At 52.7% G+C, this 24,437-nt stretch overlaps 3 non-coding genes across 3 annotated transcripts; 1 reads left to right on the top strand and 2 right to left on the bottom strand.

Moving 5' to 3' along the window:
- Positions 1-8,292: 8,292 nt before the first annotated feature.
- TRNAS-UGA lies at positions 8,293-8,374 on the bottom strand. Its single transcript has one exon. It is a non-coding gene; the product is annotated as a tRNA-Ser (tRNA).
- A 6,263-nt stretch (positions 8,375-14,637) lies between these two features.
- Positions 14,638-14,710, bottom strand: TRNAK-UUU. The gene has a single exon. It is a non-coding gene; the product is annotated as a tRNA-Lys (tRNA).
- Positions 14,711-17,403: 2,693 nt separating this feature from the next.
- Positions 17,404-17,475, top strand: TRNAG-UCC. The gene has a single exon. It is a non-coding gene; the product is annotated as a tRNA-Gly (tRNA).
- The last annotated feature ends 6,962 nt before the right edge of the window (positions 17,476-24,437 follow it).

Raw genomic sequence — 24,437 nt, 5'->3', positions numbered from 1 at the left:
GGAAGGTGGGGGAAAGGCGTGTGCTGAGCAGCACCGTGGGTGTCTCTCTCTGGGGCAAAGGAAGAGGATATTTTTTGTACCAGAAGGAAAGAGCAGGGGGCAGGGGCGTTTGTGGAGCCGGGGCACACGCCACAGAGAGGAAGTGAATGCAGCCCAGTGTGAGCCCAGTGCCAGTTGGAGCCGAGACATCTACACCTGGAGGACCATCTCTAGAACCTACCTTGATGGTGCCGTCCGTCGCTGCTTCCACACGGAGCTTCCCGCCTAGATCTCCCTGGACGAGGTGAGGTGGTGCATTGGCAAAGGGGGCAGTTTGAGCAGGGTTCTGTGTGTGTGTGTGTGTGTGTGTGTGTGTGTGTGTGTCTAATTTTGGGAAGTGAAGTCACAAACTGCTGGGACTGGTTTCCTATTGGTGTGACCAATTTTTGCAAAGCTTCCCCTCCCCACACATCTTCTTTTGGCACTAGGGCTTTTTGCGCTGTCGTTGACAAGGCAGAATCAAGGCCCCCGTTGTGCCAGGGGCTGCACAGACACAGAGACAGTCCCTGCCCCAGCTGAGATAAGACTCCATTGGGCCAGGCGCTGCCCAGACACAGCAAGATACAGGCCATGCCCCAGAGAGTTTACAGGCTCCATACCCAAAAAGTGGGAGAAGAAACTGAGGCCCAGGGTCAAACAGCAGCACTGAGAATAAAACCCAGGAGTCCTGGCTCCTCCTGCTCTAACCACTAGACCCCACTCTGCTCCCAGAGTTGGGGACAGAACCCAGGAGTCCTGGCTCCCCAAAGGGGCGGGAGTGGGGTCTAGTGGTTAGAGGAAAGGAAGATGGGTGTCAGGGCTCCTAGGTTCCAGTCCCAGCGCTGGGGTTAGAGTGGAGTCTCCTATGTTAGCACAGGTGGGGCTGGGAGCCAGGACTCCTGGGTTCTTCCCATCCCCCCCGAATCACCTTGCACAGCAGGAGGGGGCTGGGTAGGAAGTGGTGATGGGGTGAAAACTACCAAGAAATGCAAATCCTAGAAGGAGCCTGTGCTAGGAACTGGGTGGTACAGAAACCACGGCCCCCATCCCCACCTCTATCCCCCCCCTTGGCTGGCACTGGATCATGCCCCCTGTGCCCCCCCAATCCACCCCCTGTGAACCCTGGGGGGCAGGGAATAGACATGGTGCTGGGCCCCCCCATCCAACTGAAGTATTCAGTGTCGCAGTGACCCAAGGTGTGTGCACAGAATGGGGATGGAGTGTGTGGATGGATGGATTTCTGCATGTTTTTGTGTATGTATGGTTTTCTGTAAGGGTTTTGTGGGGTGGGGGTGTTATTACAGCTGTGGGGGTTGTGTTTGTGGCTGTGCAAGTATGTGTTCATGTGGCTGGATTTGTGCATGTGTTTGCATCTGTTAGCAGTTGTGTTGATGTTGGCTGGATTTGTGCAGGTGTTTGTGTATATTAGCAAGTGTGGGTGTGTGTGGCTGGATTCATGCATGTGTTTGTGTATGTTTGCAATTGTGTGTGTGTGTGTATGTGTGTGCTCTGCTGCCCTCTTTCAACGCAACAACTGTTTCTCTGTATGTCACAGCCCCCATATGGTCGACCCCGGTGGTGATTTCCCCATCTTACAAGGGCTGGTTGGCCTGACCCTTCTCCCCTCTGCGGAGTGTGGCGGGGGCTGCAGCTCGCCCCCTGTGGGGCAGGAGGGCCAAGGTGCAGGCACTGGGCTCTGATGCACCTGGAGAGCAGCTCTGATGAGGTGGGGCAGGGCATGTGGTGTCCGTTCTGCGTTGCCTGGTGCTGGGCCATTGCACAATCCCCAGCCACGCCGCACAGCGCGCCCTGAGAGGGAGCAGGGGGCCAAGCAGATGATCCAGCACGAGGGGGAGAGGATGTGTGGTTGGGGGGAGGAAAAGCCTTGGGCTGCACTGGGGGAGTGCAGAGCAGGGGTGACACCCCAGAAACCTGCAGCAAAGGCATGGACAGGTGGGGTGGGTGGATAGAAGAGGCAGCGGGACTAAAATCTAAAAGGGGAGTGTGAGGTCTAGTGGTCAGAGCGGGGGGGCGGGCAGGTTTGGTGGTCAGAATTCCTGGGTTCTATCTCCAGCCCTGGGAGGGAAGTGGGCTCCAGTGGTTAGCGTGTGTGTCGGGTGGGGAGCCAGGACTCCTGGGTTCTCTCCCTGGCTCTGACTCTCTCTTGTGCAATCCCTCGGCAGTTACCCAACTCACCACCGTGTGGGAGCGAGGGGCTGGGGCCGGGTTGTGACACAGCCCAGAGTCCTGTGCTGCCCCTTTGTTACCCAACCCGGGGCAGGGTGGGGGATGGCCTGGGAGACCCGCTAAGAAAGGCGCTTCTGGTGGGTCTGTGTGTGGGTCACGCTGCCCCCTGCTGGATAGACCCCTCTAGGTCAGAACCAGTCTCAGCCCAGGTCAGACCCTGGGAGCCCAGCCCCCTCTGTCGCCATGGCCATGTCTATTGGTCTCCTGGAAAGGTCCATTCTCATCGGTAGCTGTCCAGTGGCAGTGAGTTCCACAGGCCTCAGCACAGGCTGTGTGGGGCAGGAGGTCCTTGTGTTGGGAGCAGTGGGAGTGAACTGTGTGCGGTTGTGTCTCTGAGCACAATTGTGAATATTCTGGTGTGTGTGTGATTGTGAGTGTGGCTGGGGGTGTGATTGTTTCTCTCTTTGGGGGTTGGGCTAGCATGCCCCTCTGGGTGTGTTGTGTGTGAGTGTTCTTGGGACTGAGAGTCCCTTTGTGCGTCAATGTGTGTGTGTGTCACTTGCTGCAGGATACAAAATCCTGCAAAGCCACCACACACACACACACACACACACACACACACACACAGAGCAGGGCTCAGCCCCACCAGCAGGGGGCAGCAGGGACACACACGTCTCTCCTGGGCCAGCTTGGACAATTTCCCATCACGACCCGGCACAGTGCTGGTGCCCCCACACAGGGGTGGGCAGTGACTGGGCGGGGCAGGGGCAGATGTGCTGGATTCAGAAGGAAGCACTTTGGGAAAATCAGTCACGGCCCTTAGCAGAGCTGGGACACCGACCCAGTGACCCCTGCACCACCCTGGGAGAGGAGTGGGGTCTCGTGGTCAGAGCAGGGATGGGGTTGGGCACCCGGACCCCTGGGTTCTATCCCTGGCTCTGGGAGTGGAGGGGGTCTAGAGCAGGGGGACTGGGAGCCAGGACTCCTGGCTTCCATTGGGGAGACTGTTTTTTCCTGTGCTCCCCTCCCTAGAGATCCCAGCCCAGCTCCCTAGCGGAGAGTGAGTGGGAGGAGGGGAAGTTGCTCTCCCACTTCAGAAACATGATTCAAACCTCCCCAACCATGGGCTGTGACATCATGGAACCCCCCCTCCCCAAGCCAGACAGTGGAGGCCCCGCCCCACCACAGAAGGGGGGGGTCTAATTGTACCCACAACACACCCACTCACGGTTGCAAAGAAACCCCACCCAGCCCCCTGCTAGGACAGGATCTGCTGCTCCCACCTGTTTTCTTATCACCATGAGCTGCTCCCCGCCAGGCACCACACCCCATTCACACGCCTTTGGTCACTATGCAGCTCAGTGGCAATCACTGCCCCGAAGTGACTCCGGTGCAGGCACCCACAGCACGAACTCCCCACACCGGATTCTGTCCGCACGCAGAGAATTCTCTCCGCCGGGCTCCTTCGGTTCCTCTCGCTGCTCTCCGTCCTGCCGCCAGACACTGCTCATCTGCATAACCCCGCCCATGGACACGTGACACCCTCTGTCGTTTTGGTCTCAAGTGAATGAGTTGCCTGCGGGGAGTGAGCACGTCACCGCACGTCACAGCCCCAGCGCATGTCACAGCCACACTCATAATCATCCCCCACACACCATAATACTCACTATCATGCTCAGAGACACAACTGCACACAGTTCACTCCCACTGCTCCAAATACAAGGACCTCCTGCCCCACACAGCATGTGCCAAGGCCTGTGGAACTCACTGCCACTGGACAGCTACCAATGAGAATGATCCCCTCGTGCTGGATCATCTGCTTGGCCCCCTGCCCCCTCTCGGCTGTGCGGCGTGGCTGGGGATTGTGCAATGGCCCAGCACCAGGCAACGCAGAACGGACACCACACGCCCTGCCCTGCCTCACCTGAGCTGCTCTCCAGGTGCATGGGAGCCCAGTGCCCTGCACCTTGGCACTCCTGCCCCACAGGGGGTGAGCTGCAGCCCCCGCCACACTCTGCAGAGGGGCGAAGGGTCAGGCCAGCCAGCCCTTGTAAGATGGGGAAATCACCATCGGGGTCAACGGTATGGGGGCTGCGACATACAGAGAAATAGTTGTCGTGCCGGCAGAGGGCAGCAGAGCATGCATACGCACACACACAATTGCAAACATACACGAACACTCGCACAAATCCAGCCAACACCAACACAAGCCTGGGAGCCAGGGGAGCAGAGCAGGCTGGGGCCGGGTCACCCCACTTCCCACAGGAAGTAGCCAGCCCCCCGTCCCCCAAGGAGGCCTGTGACCAGCCCCCCTCTGCTTCCCCCCACGGAGGTCTGGGGCCCCAGCCTGCTCTGCTCCCCTGGTTCCCAAGCTGGGAGGGGGAACCGCCTCACAGCACTTGACGGCGGAGTGGCTGGGAGGCAGGGGAGTGGACCAGGTTGGGGCTGGGTCACTCCACTTACCAGGCAGTGAGTGTGTAGGCGGGGGGGGGGAGGTGGGGCTGGGGCAGAGCAGGGGCGGGGGCCATGGGGAAGAGCCGGGCAGCCCCCCCTGCAGCAGCTCCCCACCCCAGCTCACCTCCGCTCCGCCTTCTCCCCTGAGCACGCCGGCGCCGCTCCACTTCTCCCACCTCCCAGGCTTGCGGTGCCAATCAGCTGTTTAGTGCTGCAAGCCTGGGAGGGGAGGAGAATTAGAGTGGGGGGTGGCGTGCTCAGGGGAGAAGACGGAGCAGAGGTGAGCTGGGACAGGGAGAGGTTCCCCTGCAGCCCCCCACCCCCGTTACTTGCTGCAAGCAGCCCTCCCCCCCGCACCCCTCCCATCCTCCTGCCCCCACTCATCTCCACTCCACTACCTCCCCTGAGTGTGCTTTTTGGTGCCCCCAACCACTTGGCACCCTAACTCGGCAGCTGAGAGTCTGTGCAGACATCAGCCCCACAGGCAGCAGCAGCACCAGCCCCCCAGCACCCCCCAGCACCACAGGGGCACTCAGTGCACTTCCTGTGGGGAAATGGCTCCTTGGCGTCCAGCTGCTAGAGTGAGAGCCAGGAAAGAGCAGTGTCTGGCTCACCGTGGGGGAGAGAAGAGACCTGGTGAGTGCGGATCTCCCTCAGCCTCCCCCGCAAGGCTGGTCAGTTTTATTGTCACTGTGATAGTCAGTGCTTCCCTTCAGGGCCGGCCCTAGAGGGGTCTGTGACAAATCCCCCATTTCCTCCCCAGGCCCTGCCCCCACTCCACCCCTTTCCCCAAGCTCCCACCCCTGTCCCATCTCTTCCCGCCCTGCACCTTCCTGCCCCATTCCTCTCCCTCCCCCACCTCTTCCCATCCCTGCTCCTCCCGCTCCTCCCCACCCAGTGCCTCCTGCACCCCACTGAAAAGCTGAACACCTTTTTTTTTCCTGTTGGTTCTGCAGCCCCGTAGCACCCATGGAGTCGCTGACTCAGCTCCTTTCACATGCTAGAGAGGAGCAGAACCAGGGCTATGGCTGATCTACGGGGCACTAGGTGAGTGGCAGAGGCTTCAGGTGCTGAGAGTTTGCCTGGCCCCTCAGGGACACAGTGTGAGGGGGTGTCCCAGGGATCTCTATGAAAGGAGCAGAACAGGATTTACTTGGGGTGGGGAAGCAGCAAAGAATCCTGTGGCACCTTATAGACTAACAGACGTTTTGCAGCATGAGCTTTCGTGGGTGAATACCCACTTCTTCAGATGCAAGTGGTGGAAATTTCCTGGGGCAGGTATATATAAGCAAGCAAGAAGCAAGCTAGAGATAACGAGGTTAAATCAATCAGGGTGGATGAGGCCCTGTTCTAGCAGTTGAGGTGTGAAAACCAAGGGAGGAGAAACTGGTTCTGTAATTGGCAAGCCATTCACAGTCTTTGTTTAGTCCTGAGCTGATGGTGTCAAATTTGCAGATGAACTGGAGCTCAGCAGTTTCTCTTTGAAGTCTGGTCCTAAAGTTTTTTTGCTGTAGGATGGCCACCTTAAGATCTGCTATAGTGTGGCCAGGGAGGTTGAAGTGTTCTCCTACAGGTTTTTGTATATTGCCATTCCTAATATCTGATTTGTGTCCATTTATCCTTTTCCTTAGAGACTGTCCAGTTTGGCCGATGTACATAGCAGAGGGGCATTGCTGGCATATGATGGCATATATTACATTGGTGGAAGTGCAGGTGAATGAACCGGTGATGTTGTGGCTGATCTGGTTTGGTCCTGTGATGGTGTTGCTGGTGTAGATATGTGGGCAGAGTTGGCATCGAGGTTTGTTGCATGGATTGGTTCCTGAGCTAGAGTTACTATGGTGCGGTGTGCAGTTGCTGGTGAGAATATGCTTCAGGTTGGCAGGTTGTCTGTGGGCGAGAACTGGTCTGCCACCCAAGGCCTGTGAAAGTGTGGGATCATTGTCCAGGATGGGTTGTAGATCCCTGATGATGCGTTGTAGGGGTTTTAGCATGGGACTGTATGTGATGGCCAGTGGAGTCCTGTTGGTTTCTTTCTTGGGTTTGTCTTCCAGTAGGAGGCTTCTGGGTACACGTCTGGCTCTGTTGATCTGTTTCCTTATTTCCTCGTGTGGGTACTGTAGTCTTGAGAATGCTTGGTGGAGATTTTCTAGGTGTTGGTCTCTGTCTGCGGGGTTAGAGCAGATACGGTTGTACCTCAGTGCTTGGCTGTAGACAATGGATCTTGTGGTGTGTCCGGGATGGAAGCTGGAGGCATGAAGGTAGGCATAGCGGTCGGTAGGTTTTCGGTATAGGGTGGTGTTGATGTGACCATCACTTATTTCCACCGTGGTGTCTAGGAAGTGGACCTCCCGTGTAGATTGGTCCAGGCTGAGGTTGATGGAGGGGTGGAAGCTGTTGAAATCGTGGTGGAATTTTTCCAGAGTCTCCTTCCCATGGGTCCAGATGATGAAGACGTCATCGATGTAGCGTAGGTAGAGAAGGGGCGTGAGTGGACAGGAGCTGAGGAAGCGTTGTTCCAGGTCGGCCATAAAAATATTGGCATATTGTGGGGCCATACGGGTGCCCATAGCGGTGCCACTGGTCTGGAGATATATATTGTCAGCAAATTTGAAATAGTTGTGTGTGAGGATAAAGCCACAGAGCTCAGCAACCAGGTGTGCTGTGGCATCATCAGGGATACTGTTCCTGACAGCTTGTATTCCATCAGTATGCGGGATGTTTGTGTAGAGAGCCTCTACATCCATGGTGGCCAGGATGGTGTTTTCTGGAAGGTCACCAATGCATTGTAGTTTCCTCAGGAAATCAGTGGTGTCACGGAGATAGCTGGGAGTGCTGGTAGCATAGGGTCTGAGTAGAGAGTCTACATATCCAGACAGTCCTTCAGTGAGAGTTCCAATGCCCGAGATGATGGGGCGTCCAGGATTTCCGGGTTTGTGGATCTTGGGTAGTAGATAGAATAACCCTGGTCGGGGCTCTAAGGGTATGTTGATTAGTTCTGGTGTTAGTGTAGGGAGTGTCCTGAGTAGATGGTGCAGTTTCTTAGTGTATTCCTCAGTGGGATCTGAGGGAAGTAGCCTGTAAAATTTAGTATTGGAGAGTTGTCTGGCGGCCTCCTTTTGGTAGTCAGACCTGTTCATGATGACAACAGCACCTCCTTTATCAGCCTCTTTGATTATAATGTCAGGATGGTTTCTGAGGCTGTGGATGGCATTGCGTTCTGCACGACTTAGGTTGTGAGGCAAGCGATGTTGTTTTTCCACAATTTCTGCCTGTGCACGTCGGCGGAAGCATTCAATGTATAGGTCCAGACTGTCATTTCGACCCTCAGGAGGAGTCCATGTGGAGTTCTTCTTCTTGTGCTGTTGGTGGGAGGGTAACTGTGTATCCGTGCGCTGTTCCGTGTTGTCCTGAAAGAATTCTTTGAGTCGGAGACGGCGAAAGTAGGCTTCCAGATCACCGCAGAACTGTATCATGTTGGTGGGGGTGGCAGGGCAGAAAGAGAGTCCCCGAGATAGGACAGACGTTTCTTCTGGGCTGAGTGTGTGGTTGGGGTGGGGAGAGAATTGAGCGAGTCTCAGGGGGTTGCACAGAGGTATTGCCCGGGTGAGAGACTGGCTAAAACACAGGCCTTGCTGTGAGCAGGATTTGAACCCACACAGGTGAACCCTATTTGATTTCAACTCCAACGCCTTAACCACTCGGCCATCACAGCAGAGGGGTATTTGGGGTTTGTTCTCTTTGCTTAGCCATGTGCAGTAGCTCATGCTCCAATACATCTGTTAGTCTATAAGGTGCCACAGGACTCTTTGCTGCTTTTACAGATCCAGACTAACATGGCCCCTCTGATATTCCTAGTGACACTCTCCAATGGATCCCCATCCTCCACCCACCGTGAGGTAGGTAAGAGCGGATCATTATTATCCCTACTTGAAAGACGGAGAAGCTAAGGCTGAGATAGGAGAATTGACTTGTCTTAGGTCACACGGCCAGTCAGTGCAGAGTTGGGAATAGGACCCAAGAGCCCTGATTTTCAAACTAACCATCGGATCTTGAATTTCAGACATTGAATGACCTGAGTAAAGTGCTCTCGGATGAGTTCCAGACCAACAACAGTGCACAGTAATTATTCAGCAAGTATTTGAGGAGAACTGAAATGTTAGAGAGAATCATGATCTACTCAGAGACCATTAAAGCAGCGAAGCAGCAAAATTTGTCACACATATAACAGGTTATGACTTATTTCCTTGGTCTTAAAAGAGAACAACAAGGACCTGAGTCTCCTCCCTGTCAATAACCCCCTGCTCAGCCAATCAGGGTAGAGACTGAGGACGGGAGGCTGAGGGTTCTCACCAGAGAGCCCAAAGGATGGCCCAGGTCACCGGTGGGATCACTGCCCGAGCACTATTTCAGCCCCACATTTTTGGGTGGATCTCCCAGAGTGGGAGCTGCAGAGCACTCCCCCGCAACACACACCCACACCTCTCTCTCCTGGTGTTGGGAGGGGAACAGGTGAAAGGACAAAAGAAGCAAGAGACAAAGAGAAAAGAGGAAGGGATGGATGGAGGAAAAGGTGAAACAAAAAGGACAAACCCTAATGTCCCCAGTGATTCTAAGGGACAAAATCCCAGGTGCGGAATAAAATTTTGCCTCCTTAAGTTCGTGTTTTCCATGCCTAAAATTCAACTGTCACCAGATGGATCAGACTGAACAGGTTTCAAACCTCGAGGAGGCTCTTACCTTCTAAAAAGGGACGGCTGTTTTCTAGTAAAAAGGGAAGGAGAAAACTCGAAAGAGGTTCCTCCTGGTGCTCACCTACGTGAACCCGAATACTCTCTCAGTCCTCAAAGAGAGACCTGGAGAAGGAGACTGGCTGAAGCAAAGCCACAGGGGTCTCTGAGGTTTCCCTGGCCCCTCGCCCCTGTCCTGCCTGGCTGATGTCAGCATCTCTCTGTGAGGTCACCACCTCCCCACCACCTTTGACCAATAGTCTGAGGTCCTGCAAATGGCCTTTGTGATGTCACTGCCACACCCCTCCCTTGCTGTGCCAATGTCCTGCCCCTGGCCAGGCACTTTGGAGGTTTGAGCTACTCCCTGTGGATCACCCCACTCAAGGAGCGTTCGTTCTAGGAAGCAAGCCAGCTAGACAGGAAAACATCAGACGCTGCTCCCAATGCTACACTCAGTTTTTCAGAAATTAGTCGACTTTATGGCCAGAAGAGACCATTAGAGCATCTAATCTGACCCCCTGCATATCACAGGCCTCCTGTATGACACAATAGCTACTTCTGGGGCAAACACGTTCCAGAAAGGCATCTAGTCTTCATTACATGACATCAGGAGATGGCAAATCCATCACTTTCCTTGGTAGCTTGTTCCTGAGGTGAATCATCCTCGCTGTTGAATATTTGCATCTTATTTGTAATATGAATTTGTCTCTTTTCACCTTCCAGACATTGGGTCTTGTTATGCCTTTCTCTGCTCGATTAAACAGCCCTTTAATAGCCAATCTTTTCTCTCCATTAAGACCCTTCAACACTTCAATGAAGTCACCCTTCAATCTTCTTTTGATAAGCTAAACAGGTTGAGCTCCTTCAATAGCTCCCTAGAAGGCATTTTTCTCCAGCCCTCAGAACATTTGGTGGCTCTTTGGTCATCAGACTCCTGAATTGTAGCTTGTTCTTCTGCACAGCATAGCTCCTGGAGAAGAGGGATCTGCAAATGTACATTCGTATGATCCCTTTGTTTAATTGATGAAAACATAAACTAGACACTTCGAGGATTGGAACTGATTTCAGCTGATGGACAGCTTTGCTAAGTTTTTATGCATTTGGACAGCAAAATGTTGAGTGTTTACATTCATATCAAACACCCCCGTATAGTGGAGCTCCTGAACATAATGGAGAATGGAAATGAAAATGTTTTCCTTTTTAAAAAAAAAGAAGAAAAAATGTTATAAGAGGACACTGGGGTTTGAACCAAAGAGCACTTGAGCTGCAGTTAAGCACTCTACCACTGAGCTCTACCCCCATGACAACAGGAGTATGGATTCATGATCACCAGGACTTTGAAGGACAGACCCTGCTTCATTGAGGTCCTTTGCCATTCCCAGTCCACAAGTGGTTTAAAAAATGGGGTTTGATTAAACTTCTTAAATGTGATACACAAGCTTGCACACCCACCGATACAGCTTCTCCCACTGACATAGCTGCCACCTCTTGGGGAAGTGGATTAACTGCACCCACAGGAAAACTCTATCCCATCAGCATAGAGCAGTGGTTCTCAAACTGAGAGTCAGGACCCCAAAGTGGGATGTGACCCTGTTTTAATGGGGTCGCCAGGGCTGGCATTGGACTTGTTGGTGCCTGGGGCTGAAGCCAAAAGTCTGAGCCCCACCACCCAGGGCTGAATCCCCCAAGCTCTGGTTTTGCCCTCCCCTACCTGGGGCAGGGCTCAGGCTTTGTCTCCCCTGCCTCTGCTCAGTGTGGAGGAGCTTGGTCCCTCTTTCCAGGGCCATGTAGTAACTTTTTTGGCAGAAGGGGGTTGCGGTGAAAGGAAGTTTGAGAAACCCTGGCATAGAGCCTCTGGATATGTCTAGACTTGGCTCCCTGTGGCACTGTGGGTGATCAGACACTGAAAGTGCAGCCACGGAGACACCACACCCCAGCCTTGCCCAGCAGGCAAGAATCAAACCTCCACAGACAAGTGCCCGTTGTTTTCTAACCCATCTCTCTAAACACTCAGCCACCACCACTTAACAAAGGGGCTTTTCTACACGATGGTTCTGGTCTCACTGAAGGGTCATTTCCAATTGTTTGCTCAGACCAGCATTAGGGAAAATGGTGCCCTGGGCAAAGCTTGTACTTTGGCACTTCCCCATTGCCCCTGGACGATCCCCACTCCCCCTTTACCGCTAGCTCCTGCACTCCCAACCCTTGCACCTCCTTCACCCCTAACTCCTGCCCCCTCCTGTGCCCCCTTTGCCCTTAACTCCCTGGGCCACCAGCCATTGCCCCTCTCCTGCAACCCCTTCACATGGCTCCAGTGCTGGGGGCCCCGCACTTGTTCTCCCTTTCCCTGGGCTTTGGCATCACTAGCCCCTGATTAGCGAGTAGGGTTCAGTGGTTACCAAAATGTGGGGCATGACTCCTAGGGGGACACAGAGGAACATTCATGGGGGCACCTCAGGGCCTGAGCCAGCCCCCATGGAGGGCAGGGTGGTAGCACCACTCAGCCCCACTTTGTCCCAGCTCTTCCCCAACCCCTCCCTCAGCCTGGGCCCCTGACTCCCAGCTTGGACTCGACCCCCCTAACCCCTGTCTGCACCCCTCTTCCCAGCAAGCAACTGACCCACTCACAGCCTCGGTTCTTGACCGCGGCTTCCGAGGGGCCACAGCCATGGCTAAGAGGGCACAGTGTGAAATGTTTGAGGACCACTGGGTTAGGGTGACGTTCTCAATCACTTCTACAAAGTCCAATAAAAGCTATTCCTCACCCACCTACCCCTCCATCAGGACCGACTAGGTATGTTCTGCTGCCCTTCACTCATGCAGGAAGGATAATAACATTTCATTCCATTCAATCCTAAAGTGATTTGTAACCCACCACCAGCCAAAACTGGTCATTTTGGGACAGTGGCCCCATCATGCTTGCATAGCAGGTGTGTCTAAGCAAACGGTCTGTTCCTGAAGTCTTTCCCTCAGCTCCTCACTAGATGTTAGGGGGGGAGTTCATTCAGCCCCTTCTTCCGCTTAGTGTTTAGAAACTCCTTTTTGTCCCTATCTGTGCTGGCCTTAGATTTCTCCTCCTGTCTCAAACCAGCTAAGCCATGGTACCTGCTCTTACTTAAAGCAGTGTGTTTGCCCATATCTGACTCTCTGCCAATCCCCACTGGGCCCTGACAAGTGTTGCTCATGTTTGGCTTCTGTAAAGCAGAGGAGCAGGTGAAGTTTTGCTCCCAAGGTGTGGGTGTGATTCTTTGGACAGGTCTACACTATGAAATTAGGTTGGTGTAATTACATTACTTGGGCTGGCAATGCAGTTCTATCAACCTAATCCCGGTGTAGATAACAGCTCAGCAGTCAGAACTTTATGGAACTATGAAACAGGAAGGACCCAGCCTCTGTAGCAGGAATGCAGGGCAGGCGAGGTCACAGCAGGCATTGTGGGATACTGGTGGAGGCCAGTTATGGTGATATAATGACCAGCAGCATTTACACTGACAATTTGTCACTTCAAGTTTGCTGCACAAAGCTCTAGGCCTCTCGTCAAGGTGGTTTTATATTGTCACCAAAACAGAGCAATTTTGTCGCCAGACGTGGTATTGCAGTGTATGCACCAGCCAAAATCTGCCGACCGAGGAAGCGTTGTGTATTTTTCACACACCTGAACAATATAATGATGCTGAAATAACTTTGTCATGCAGACCTGGCCAAAGATTTACACACACACACACACAGAGCTTGCAAGGAAAACCTCACCTGCTCCTCTGCTTTGCAGAATCCAACACAAGCAAAACTTCTCAGGCCCCAGTGGGGATGGCAGGGAGTCAGGTGTGGGCAGACACTGTGTTTTAGCCACAGGCAGGCACCATGGCTTAGCTGGCTAAAGCCCCTGCCTTGTAAACAGGAGATCCTGGGTTCAACTCCCCGTGGTGCCTTGTTGATTAATTTTGGGGCACCTGGTATTTGCAACTGTCAGAGGATAAAACACAGAGCTACATGGGCCTTTGGTCCAGCCCAGTGTGGCTGATTAAATTACACTCACTGGCACTGATAATAGAGTTACTGAAAGTCTGAGAGTTAAGAGCTGATAGGTCAGTGTTCCAGCCCATGACAGATGACCCCCCTCCCTCTGGGACAGGGGCAGGTCTGGGATCTCCCACCAAATGGCTCATTGTGGCTGCCAGAATCTGTGAGCAACTTGTTTAGTTTACACCGAGGGTTTGAGTCCTGCTTTGTGCACCGTGTGTGAGAATGAAAATCCTAAACCGCCCTTTGAAATAACGAATACAGCAGGACGTGTTATTGTCCCTGCCCCAAAGCAGACAGAACAATGGAGAAATGCCGTTGAGTCCAGGGTAATACTCCACTGCCATTTTACCTTGTTTGCTTGCTAAACTCCCTCCCAACCTTGAGGGCTCCCAGAACCCGATACTGAGCTTGAGCTTGAGCTGAGATGTCTACAGTGCATATTTACCACCCCAGGGCCCTAGCCTGGGAGCCTGCACTGGCACGGAACAGCTGTGGGTGTTTCATTGCAGTGTGATCATAGCCCCAGCCACTCAGCTTTGGAACCCATGTCCCCTGCCTAGCAAGTGCTATTGAATTGAGGGTGAGTCCCTCAATCGGGGTCTGCCAAGCACAGTTGTGCTGCCCTCGATTCACACAACAAGGATAACAACCCTTTAGTTCTCCTGCCCCTGTAACATGGAGACTGGGAATCCAACACCAGCCACAAGTGATCATTTCGGCAAGCAACCCAACCTATTTCCAACATACTGTAAAATCCACATGCAGACTCATACACGAAACCTTGCAAGAAAATCTTCCTGAGGGGGTCTGAAGCACCTGCTGCTGGAGGGAAGGAGGGGGCTGTGGGTTGGGATTGAGGAGCAGCGTGTGGAGAAGGGGCCTGTGGGTTGGGTCTGAGGGGCACTGGGAAAAGAGGGGACATGGGTTTAGGCTGAAGAGCATCTTCATTTGAGGATCCAGCAGGACAGGGGAAGGCAGCAGGTGATTCTAATTCCTTAGGGATATTCTGTGTGTTTGTCTGTGTGTGTGTGCAGGGGAGGAACATGCTCTATGCCCAGAGGCCTTTATTCCTCCAGGCTGCAAGGACAGAGGGGCTGTCAGGAAGTTGCTCCTTCAAACCCACACACAAAAAGGCCGTTCTGAGGAAAGGGAAAATCCTGAAGAGAAAAAGTAACATCAAAGAGGATGTGAGAAAGACAGTTTAAGATCTTGGTGAGTAGTTTATCACCTGACCAGGGACTTGAACCCTGGACCCTCAGATTAAAAGCCTGATGCTCTGCCAACTGAGCTAGCCAGGCTCACAGAACAAAAAGAGCAAGTTGGTGCAGAGGAGAAACTAGTCAAGAAAACAAGAGTGGGAAACAATAGAGGAAACCTGCTGCTCTCTCTGGCCTGGTCAACACTACGAGTTTATATTGAATTTAGCAGCATTAAATCACATTAATCCTGCACCCGTCCACACAATGAAGCCCTTTATATCGATATAAAGGGCTCTTAACACTGGAATCTCTAATCCTCCCCGACGAGGGGAGTAGCGCTGAAATCGGTATTGCTATTTCGGATTAGGGTTAGTGTGGCCACAATTCAATGGTATTGGCCTCCAGGTGCCATCCCACAGTGCACCATTGTGACCACTCTGGACAGCAATCTGAACTTGGATGCACTGGCCAGGTTGACAGGAAAAGCCCCGCGAACTTTTGAATTTCATTTCCTGTTTGCCCAGCGTGGAGCGCCGATCAGCACAGGTGACCATGCAGTCCCAGAATCAAAAAAGAGCTCCAGCATGGACCATACGGGAGATAGTGCAGCTGATCTCTGTATGGGGAGATGAATCTGTTCTATCAGAACTCCGTTCCAATAGACGAAATGCCAAAGCATTTGAAAAAATCTCCAAGGCCATGATAGACAGAGACCACAGCAGGGACTCACAGTGCTGAAATTTAAGGAGCTGAGACAAGCGTACCAGAAAGCCAAAGCATGAAATGGACATTCATGGAGGGAGGGGTGACTGACGTCTGTAGCTATCCCACAGTTCCCGCACTCTCCGAAAACCATTTGAATTCTTGGCTGAGTTCCCAAAGCCTGAAGGGTCAAAAACATTGTCGCGGGTGGTTCAGGGTATATGTCATCGCCAGGGGCGGCTCTAAAAATTTGGCCGCCCCAAGCAGTCATGCCCGGGAGGCGCCCCCGAGCCGCGGGAGCAGCGGACCTCCCGCGGGCATGACTGCGGAGGATCCGCTGGTCGCGCGGCTCGGCTGGACCTCCCGCAGCTGCGGGCGGTTCGCTGTTCCGGCGGCTCCGGTTGAGCTGCAGCAGGCATGCCTGCGGGAGGTCCAGCCGAGCCGCGGGACTAGCGAACCATCCGCAGTCATGCCTGCGGGAGGTCCACTGCTCCCGGGGCTCCGGTGGACCTCCCGCAGGCATGACTGCGGCAGGTCCACCGGCCCAGCCTGCCGCCCCCCTGGGAAAGGGTCGCCCCATGTGGGTGCTTGCCCCGCTGGGCTCTGGAGCCGGCCCTGGTCATCGTCCCCTCTTCCCCCATGAAAACAATGTCACCGTATGTCTACTGGATGCTGCTGGCAAACATGGTGCTGCAGCGCTACACAGCAGCATCTCCTTCACTTCCCTTCCCTTGCGGACGGCACATGGTACAGTAGGACTGGTATCCGTCATTGTCATCCTGTGAGTGCTCCTGGCTGGCCTCGGTGAGGTCGCCCGGGGGTTGCCTGGGCAAAAATGGGAATGACTCCCAGGTCATTCTCTTCTTTAAGCGTCTGTCAGCACCATCCAGTAGACATAGTGACAGTGAAAAAAGACTGAATGGAGATTCAGTCCTGCCTGGAATATCATAGCAGCTGGAGGCTGCCTGCCCCTCCCACTTTGAGCTCTACTTGCAGAGGCGATAAAGTCAGTGTTGTTTCAAATTCATGCATTCTTTATTACTTCATCACACAAATGGGGGATAACTGCCACGGTAGCCCAGGAGGGGTGGAGGAGGAGGGAAGCAACGGGTGTGGTTGTTGCAGGGGCACCCCCTAGAATGGCATGCAGCTCATCATTACTGTGGGATGTCTGGGGCTCTGACCCGGAGCGGCCATTTGCCTCTTTGGTTCTTTAGTAGGCTTGTCTGATAGTCTAGACAGGACTGACTCTCCCTTTAGACAAAACATAAAGAAGGGAATGACCTGGGGAGTCATTCCCATTTTTGCCCATGCGCCCCCAGCTGACCTCACCAAGGCCGGCCAGGAGCACCCATGACAGCAGCAGATGGTACAGTATAACTGGCAACTGTCATTGTCAACTTGCAAAGCAGCAGACGGGACAGTATGGCTGGTAACCATCTTTGCTAACTTGCAAAAGGCAAGGGGATGCTGCTGTGTAGCGCTGCAGTACCGTTTCTGTCAGCACCATCCACTAGAGATACGGTGACAGTGCAAAAAGGCTGAACGGGCTCCATGGTTGCCGTGCTATGGCGCCTGCCCGGGTAATCCAGGGAAAAGGGCGCGAAATGATTTTCTGCCGTTGCTTTCACGGAGGGAGGATTGACTGACGACATTTGCCCAGAATCACCCATGACACTGTTTTTGCCCCATCAGTCATTCGGATCTCAACCCAGAATTCCAATGGGCGGGAGAGACTGCGGGAACTATGGGATAGCTACCCACAGTGCAACGCTCTGAAAATCAAAACTAGCCTCAGTACATGGACGCACACCACCGAATTAATGTGCTTAGTGGGGCTGCGTGCACTCGACTTTATACAATCTGTTTCCAAAAACCGGTTTCTGTAAAATCGGAATAATCCCGTAGTGTAGACATACCCTGTGGTTAACAACTTTGGTGGCTAATTGAAAGGCTGATTGTTCAAACCCAAGTGAAGATGGAGGTGTTTTTTTTTAGTGATGAGAATCCAGTACATTTTAACAGGCAGAAAATCTCCTCAATGCTACTCTAGCCTCATTGGACAAGCATAAGTGGCACTTTAGTCAGAGGCATTGGTGGTATAGTGGTGAGCATAGCTGCCTTCCAAGCAGTTGACCTGGGTTCGATTCCCAGCCAATGCAGGGATGTGATGTTTTCTCGCCTGGGAATTGGTTTTATTTCAGTCACATTGTATCAGTTTATCAAGGGAATGAGAGAATCAATATCCTGCAGGTCATTCAACACACAATGGAGGAAAAAACGGGCGGGACTATACAATGAGCTGTTAGAGTTATCCTGGTATTACAATGTTTGGTTTATTTTTTAAAAAAATTTCCTCTATTTCCCTCTCCCTTTTAGACTCAGAGCCTTTAAGGTCAGAAGGGACCAGTGTGATCATCTAGTCCGACCTGCTGCACCTTGCAGGCCAAAAGACCCCACCCACCCACTCCTGTAATAGACCCAGGAGGGGAGGCAGCTCTGTGCACTGCCCCTATCCCAGGCAGCACATGGAGACCCTCTGCTCCCCTCCCCAATGGGTGTGCAGAGATGTTCCAGCAGCACTAAGGTGGCTCCCTGCCCACTCTGCCTCCATCCCTCCGTGCCAGTCCCAGAAGTGGCCAGCATGTCCCAGCATCCCCTGGGATGGGGGGAGTGTCTCCATTCATTGTCCCTGCCCCGAGTACCAACTCTGCAGCCCTCATTGGCCAGGAACTGCAGCCAATGGGAGCTCTGGGAGCGGCGCCTGCAGGCAGCGGCGCACAGAGACCCCCTGGCATGGCCCACCTAGGAGCTGCTGCCGCAGGGTTGTGTGTACTGGTCACTTTGGGAGCTGCACTGCCCGGGGTAAGCGCCACCCCTCCTGCACCCCAACCCCCTCCCCCAGCACAGAGCCAGCATCCCGCACCCAAAGTTCCTCCCAGAGCTTTGCTTGTCTTCCTTTCACCCAGAACCATCCTTCTTCTCCTGGGCTGCAAGTAGCCATCCCTGGGAAGCCAAGAGGCAGGCACAGGATTCTACCTCCCAGTAGCCAACCGCACCTCCCCAGGCTTTGCAGAACGAATGGTGACGCTCTACTAACCCCACTTAGCCGCACTGAGGTGCTTAGCTTCTGCCCTGCCTTCCTCAGCTCGACTTTCCTCTTTTGCCCCATTCCTGCCTCACTTCCTCCTTTGGCAACTCACACAAAGGAGGCCAGCAGGAAGTGCCGGCCGCCATAGGCCAACCTCCAAGGGCACAGGAGACCAAGCCACAAGGCTTCAAAAGGTGACTGGCCAACGTCCTCTAGCTTTCCCCTGCTGATGCCAAGGCTTTTTCCTCAGCTCATTTCACCACCTTCTGCCATGCAGGGGTTGGGGTTACCGCAGGTGTTACCCAAAATTGGGCCAGTTAGTAAGCGTAGGGAGGACTAATGACCCACCAGAGATAGGCAGAAAGCAGCACATTTATTATACTGACAGCTTATCTCAAAATAAGTGGGGGGGGGGGGGTGTCACACTCGCATACTCACGCTCCCAGGACAGGCACAGCAGTGGAGATGTCAGGATTCTGCAAGGTAAGTGTCCCACAGCGCAGCTATGGACGGTGCGATGAAGGTAAGTCTCCCTGAGGCACAATGAAATACAACGCAGAGAACCACTGGCCAGGCGGTCCGGGCAACAGGCATTCACTGGAGGTACAAGCTTGTGAGTGCTCTCCTGAGCACAGGGCCCCTTCCCCTTTTAAGGGCCTGCACCTCATGGCCTGCGACTAGAGATGACTTGGCTGCATCTGGTTGGTCACCCTTCACCTTGGGCAGTGTCCATGCTCTGGGTGTGTGAGTGCTGCCTAATTAGAGTCCCAGACACCTTGTCTACCTGGGAGCTCTTCTGCTCTTCAACCAGCCCATTCATCCCACGAGCATTCCAGGAGGGAGCGGGAGGGGAAAAGCCACTTCACAGGCATTCAGAGAGGGAGAGGAGACAAAAGCGGGAGCAGGGGAAGTATAACAGACCTTTTGAGCACAGAAATCACTGCTGCCCCTACAACAGCAGGGACAGGCCAGGAGGAGCTGGGAAAATTAAGCCATCATGTTTCTGCCTGGCTTTGAACCAGGGACCTTTTGTGTGTTAGGCAAATGTGATAACCACTACACTACAGAAACTCTGTTAGAGGGCTTTGCCCCTCCCTTCATAAGAACGTAAGAATGGCCATACTGGGTCAGACCAAAGGTCCATCCAACTCTGCATCCTGTCTGCCAACAGTGGCCAATGCCAGGTGCCCCAGAGGGACTGAACCTAACAGGTAATGAGCAAGTGATCTCTCTCCTGCCATCTATCTCCACCCTCTGACAAACAGAGGCTAGGGGCACCATTCCTTACCCAGCCTGGCTAATAGCCATTCATGGACTTAACCTCCATTAATTTATCTGCAAAAAGAAAGAGGAGTACTTGTGGCACCTTAGAAACTAACAAATTTATTTGAGCATAAGCTTTTGTGGGCTAAAACCCACTTCATCGGATGCATGCAGTGGAAAATGCAGCAGGAAGATATATATATATATATACATAAGTAGCAGAGGGGTAGCCGTGTTAGTCTGGATCTGTAATGTACGCCATCATTACCATTACACCAGTGTAATGTATGCCATCGTGTGCCGGCGATGCCCCTCTGCTGTGTGCATCGGCCAGGCTGGACAATCTCTAAGGAGGGGGATGAATGGACACAAATCAGATGTTGGGAATGGCTGTGTGCGGGGGCCTCTGGGAGAGCACTTCGGCCTCCCTGGCTGTGCGGTGGCGGGTCTTGGGGTGGCCATCCTGTGGCAGGGGGGCTTCGGGACCGGACTTCGGGGGGGGCTGCTGGGCTTCGGTTCATCTGCGGGTTTGGCACCATCACCTGAGGATTAAACAAAGACTGTGAAGGGCTTGCCAACTACAGAACCAGTTTCTCCTCCCTTGGTTTTCACACCTCAACTGCTAGAACAGGTCCTCATCCTCCCTGATTGAACTAACCTCGTTATCTCTAGCTTGCTTCTTGCTTGCATATATATACCTGTCCCTGGAAATTTCCACTACTTGCATCCGACGAAGTGGGTATTCACCCATGAAAGCTCATACTGGAAAACGTCTGTTAGTCTATAAGGTGCCACAGGATTCTTTGTTGCTTATATATACACAGAGAACATGAAAAAATGGGTGTTGCCATACACACTATAACGAGAGTGAACAGTTAAGGTGAGCTATTATCAGCAGGAGGAAAAAGCTTTTGTAGTGATAATTGGGATGGCCCATTTCCAACAGTTGACAGGAAGGTGTGAGTAATGGTAGGGGGACAAATAAACATGGGGAAATAGTTTGACTTTGTTTAATGACCCATCCACTCCCAGTCTTTATTCAAGCCTAATTTAATGGTGTCCAGTTTGCAAATTAATTCCACTTCAGCAGTCTCTTGTGGGAGTCTGTTTTTGAAGGTTATTTGTTGTAATATTACAACTTTTAGGACTGTAAATGAGTGACCAGAGAAACTGAAGTGTTCTCCAACTGGTTTTTGAATATTATAATTCTTGACATGTGATTTGTGTCCATTTATTGTTTTACGTAGAGACTGTCTGGTTTGGCCAATGTACATGGCAGAGGGGCATTGCTGGCACATAATAGCATATATCACATTGGTAGATGTGCAGGTGAATGAGCCTCTGATAGTGTGGCTGATGTGATTAGGTCCTATGATAGTGTCCCCTGAATAGATATGTGGACAGAGTTGGCAATGGGCTTTGTTGCAAGGATGGGTTCCTGGGTTAGTGTTTTTGTTGTGTGGTTGCTGGTAAGTATTTGCTTCAGGTTGTGGGGCTGTCTGTAAGCAAGGACTGGCCTGTCTCCCAAGGTCTGTGAGAGTGAGGGATCATCCTTCAGGATAGGTTGTAGATCCTTGACGATGTGCTGGAGAGGTTTTAGTTGGGGGCTGAAGGTGCCGGCTAGTGGGTTCTGTTACTTTCTTTGTTGGGCCTGTCCTGTAGTAGGTGGCTTCTGGGTACTCTTCTGGCTCTGTCAATCTGTTTCTTCACTTCAGCACGTGGGTATTGTAGTTGTAAGAACACTTGATAGAGATCTTGTAGGTGTTTGTCTCTGTGTGAGGGGTTGGAGCAAATGCGGTTGTATTTTAGAGCTTGGCTGTAGACAATGGATTGTGTGGTGTGCTCTGGTGAAAGCTGGACGCCTGTAGGTAAGTATAACGGTCAGTAGGTTTCCGGTATAGGGTGGTGTTTATGTGACCATCGCTTATTAGCACCGTAGTGTCCAGGAAGTGGATCTCTGGTGTGGACTGGTGCAGGCTGAGGTTGATGGTGGGATGGAAATTGTTGAACTCATGGTGGAATTCCTCAAGGGTTTTCTTTTCCATGGGTCCAGATGATGACGATGTCATCAGTGTAGCGCAAGTAGAGTAGGGGCGTTAGGGGACGAGAGCTGAGGAAGCGTTGTTCTAAGTCAGCCATAAAAATGTTGGCATAGTGTGGAGCTATGCGTGTACCCATAGCAGTGCAGCTGACTTGAAGGTATACATTGTCCCCAAATCTGAAATAGTTATGGGCCAGACAATCCTGCTGTCAGGGTGCCATTGCCTGAGATGATGGGGCATCCAGGATTTCCAGGTTTATGGATCTTGGGTAGCAGATAGAATAACCCTGCTGCTTTTTTGGCCTGCTGCTTCTATGTCTGGGAGGTTTTTGTCAGCCCTGGCACACAAAAAGGGTATCATTGCGAGTGCCCACGAAGGCGAGATGAATTTTTGCCTGCCTTGCTCAGCTTGACTTGCTTCCTCACCCCATTCCTGCCTTAGATCCTGGGTTACCTGGTGGCTGAAGATGGTCCATTGTCTCAAGCGGTGCCAGAGCCTGACACAGTGCCCCCAGCAGCCTTTGCTCTGCACATGCCGGCCGTGCACATTTGCAAATACGTTAAAGCTCCTGTCAGTAAGTTCTGGGGACAGGTGCTCACCTTCAGAGGAAGCTCCCTAAAATTGGCCTGTCTCACCCAGTGGTACATTGACCTCTGTTCAGACTGAGCCTAAGGAGGCCCCCGGACCTCTGCTGAGGATGACCCTGTGCAGGTCAGCCCTGCACTTGCTCACCAAGTTGTCATGCAGCAGTTGCTGCAGCTCCCAGAAGCCTTTCTTAATCCAGACTGAGAGGCCAGTGGGCATGTGAGGAAGTTTCCCCTTCAGTCCCAGGCAGTACATGGCCCTTCCTAGTGAAAAGAAGGTAATGTCAAACAACATCCTGGAGAGATGCCTTCTTTAATTTTGATGGGAATGGTTCTCTTTTCACCTGATCAGGGACTCAAACCTTGGACCCTCAGACTAAAAGTCTGATGCTTTACCAACTGAGCTAGCCAGGTTCACGCTTACAAGAAGCAAATTTCATGCATCAGAGAAACTAGTCATGAAAACGGGGGCCGGAAACAATACAGAAAACCTGCTACTCTCGCTCTCTTAGTAGTCCTAGCCCCAGCCTGCTCCTCCATCCGGCGCCCTGAGGCCTTATTCTTTTTTTAGTTAAATATCAAATCCAGGAGAAAACACAGTTATACAAAGCAAAACGAAATCACAAACAGAAATATCATTGGAAATACAAAAATTAAAAAGGAAAATGCAATTCCCATCACTTTATCGTGTCGGGGCCATTCCTGTATCAAGAGCACCCGCTAAGGTCCCTGTGTGCTTACGAGAAACCTGGACGAACTCATACCACAGCCTGAACATGAAACTCAACTGCTCCCAGGTGCCGCAGTAAAACCCTTTCCCTGCTGTGACCTTGCACTCCATAAGATTTTATGAAAATATGCTAATGAGTGTGAATATAATAGGAGTACTTTTGCCATCCGAAGAAGTGAGCTGTAGCCCACGAAAGCTTATGCTGAAATAAATTTGTTAGTCTCTAAGGCCTTGTCTACACTACAAGACTATTTCGAATCAACTTAGTTCGAATTTGTGGATTCGACCTTATGAAGTCGATTTGTGTATCCATACTAAATACACTAATTCGAATTTCTGAGTCCACATTCACGGGGCCAGCGTCGACTTTGGAAGCGGTGCACTGTGGGAAGCTATCCCACAGTTCCCGCAGTCCCCGCTGCCCATTGGAATGCTGGGTAGAGCTCACAATGCCTGCTGGGGGAAAAATGTGTCGAGGGTGGTTTTGGGTAACTGTCATCATTCAACCGTCACTCACAAACGCCCTCCCTCCCTGAAAGCGCCGGCGGGAAATCTGTTCGCGCACTTTTCTGGTCAGTGACAGCGCGGACGCCACAGCACTGCGAGCATGGAGCCCGCTGCGATCATCGCTGCACTTATGGCCGTTGTCAACTCCTCGCACCTTATCGTCCACCTCTGCAACAGTCAGCTGCTGAGAAATCGGGCGAGGAGGCTCCGGCAGCGCGGTGAGGAGAGTGGCGCAGACCTCTCAGAAAGCAGGGTACGCCGGGCAGTGGAGATCATGGTGGCAATGGGTCACGTTCATGGTGTGGAACGGAGATTCTGGGCCCGGGAAACAAGCACGGACTGGTGGGACCGCATAGTGCTGCAGGTCTGGGATGACACAGAGTGGCTGCGAAACTTCAGGATGCGTAAGGGCACTTTCCTTGAACTGTGTGACTTGCTGTCCCCTGCCCTGAAGCGCCAGGACACCCGGATGCGAGCAGCCCTGAGTGTGCAGAAGCGAGTGGCCATAGCCCTCTGGAAACTTGCCATGCCAGACAGCTACCGGTCAGTAGCGAACCACTTTGGCGTGGGCAAATCTACCGTGGGGGTTGCTGTGATGCAAGTAGCCCACACAATCGTTGAGCAACTGCTCTCAAAGGTGGTGACCCTGGGAAACGTCCAGGTTGTCATAGACGGCTTCGCCGCAATGGGATTCCCAAACTGCGGTGGGGCTATAGATGGGACTCACATCCCTATCCTGGCACCGGCCCACCAGGCCAGCGATTACTTTAACCGAAAGGGCTACTTTTCCATGGTGCTGCAAGGACTGGTGGACCATAGGGGACGTTTTACCAACATCAACGTCGGGTGGGCGGGCAAGGTTCATGAGGCGCGTGTGTTCAGGAGCTCTGGTCTCTTTAGACTCCTC

This window comes from Mauremys mutica, chromosome 22 (assembly GCF_020497125.1).
Source record: "Mauremys mutica isolate MM-2020 ecotype Southern chromosome 22, ASM2049712v1, whole genome shotgun sequence".
NCBI classification, from domain to species: Eukaryota; Metazoa; Chordata; order Testudines; family Geoemydidae; genus Mauremys; species Mauremys mutica.
The sequence above is the reverse complement of the archived record's forward strand: the minus strand, read 5'-3'. Positions and strand labels throughout refer to the sequence as shown.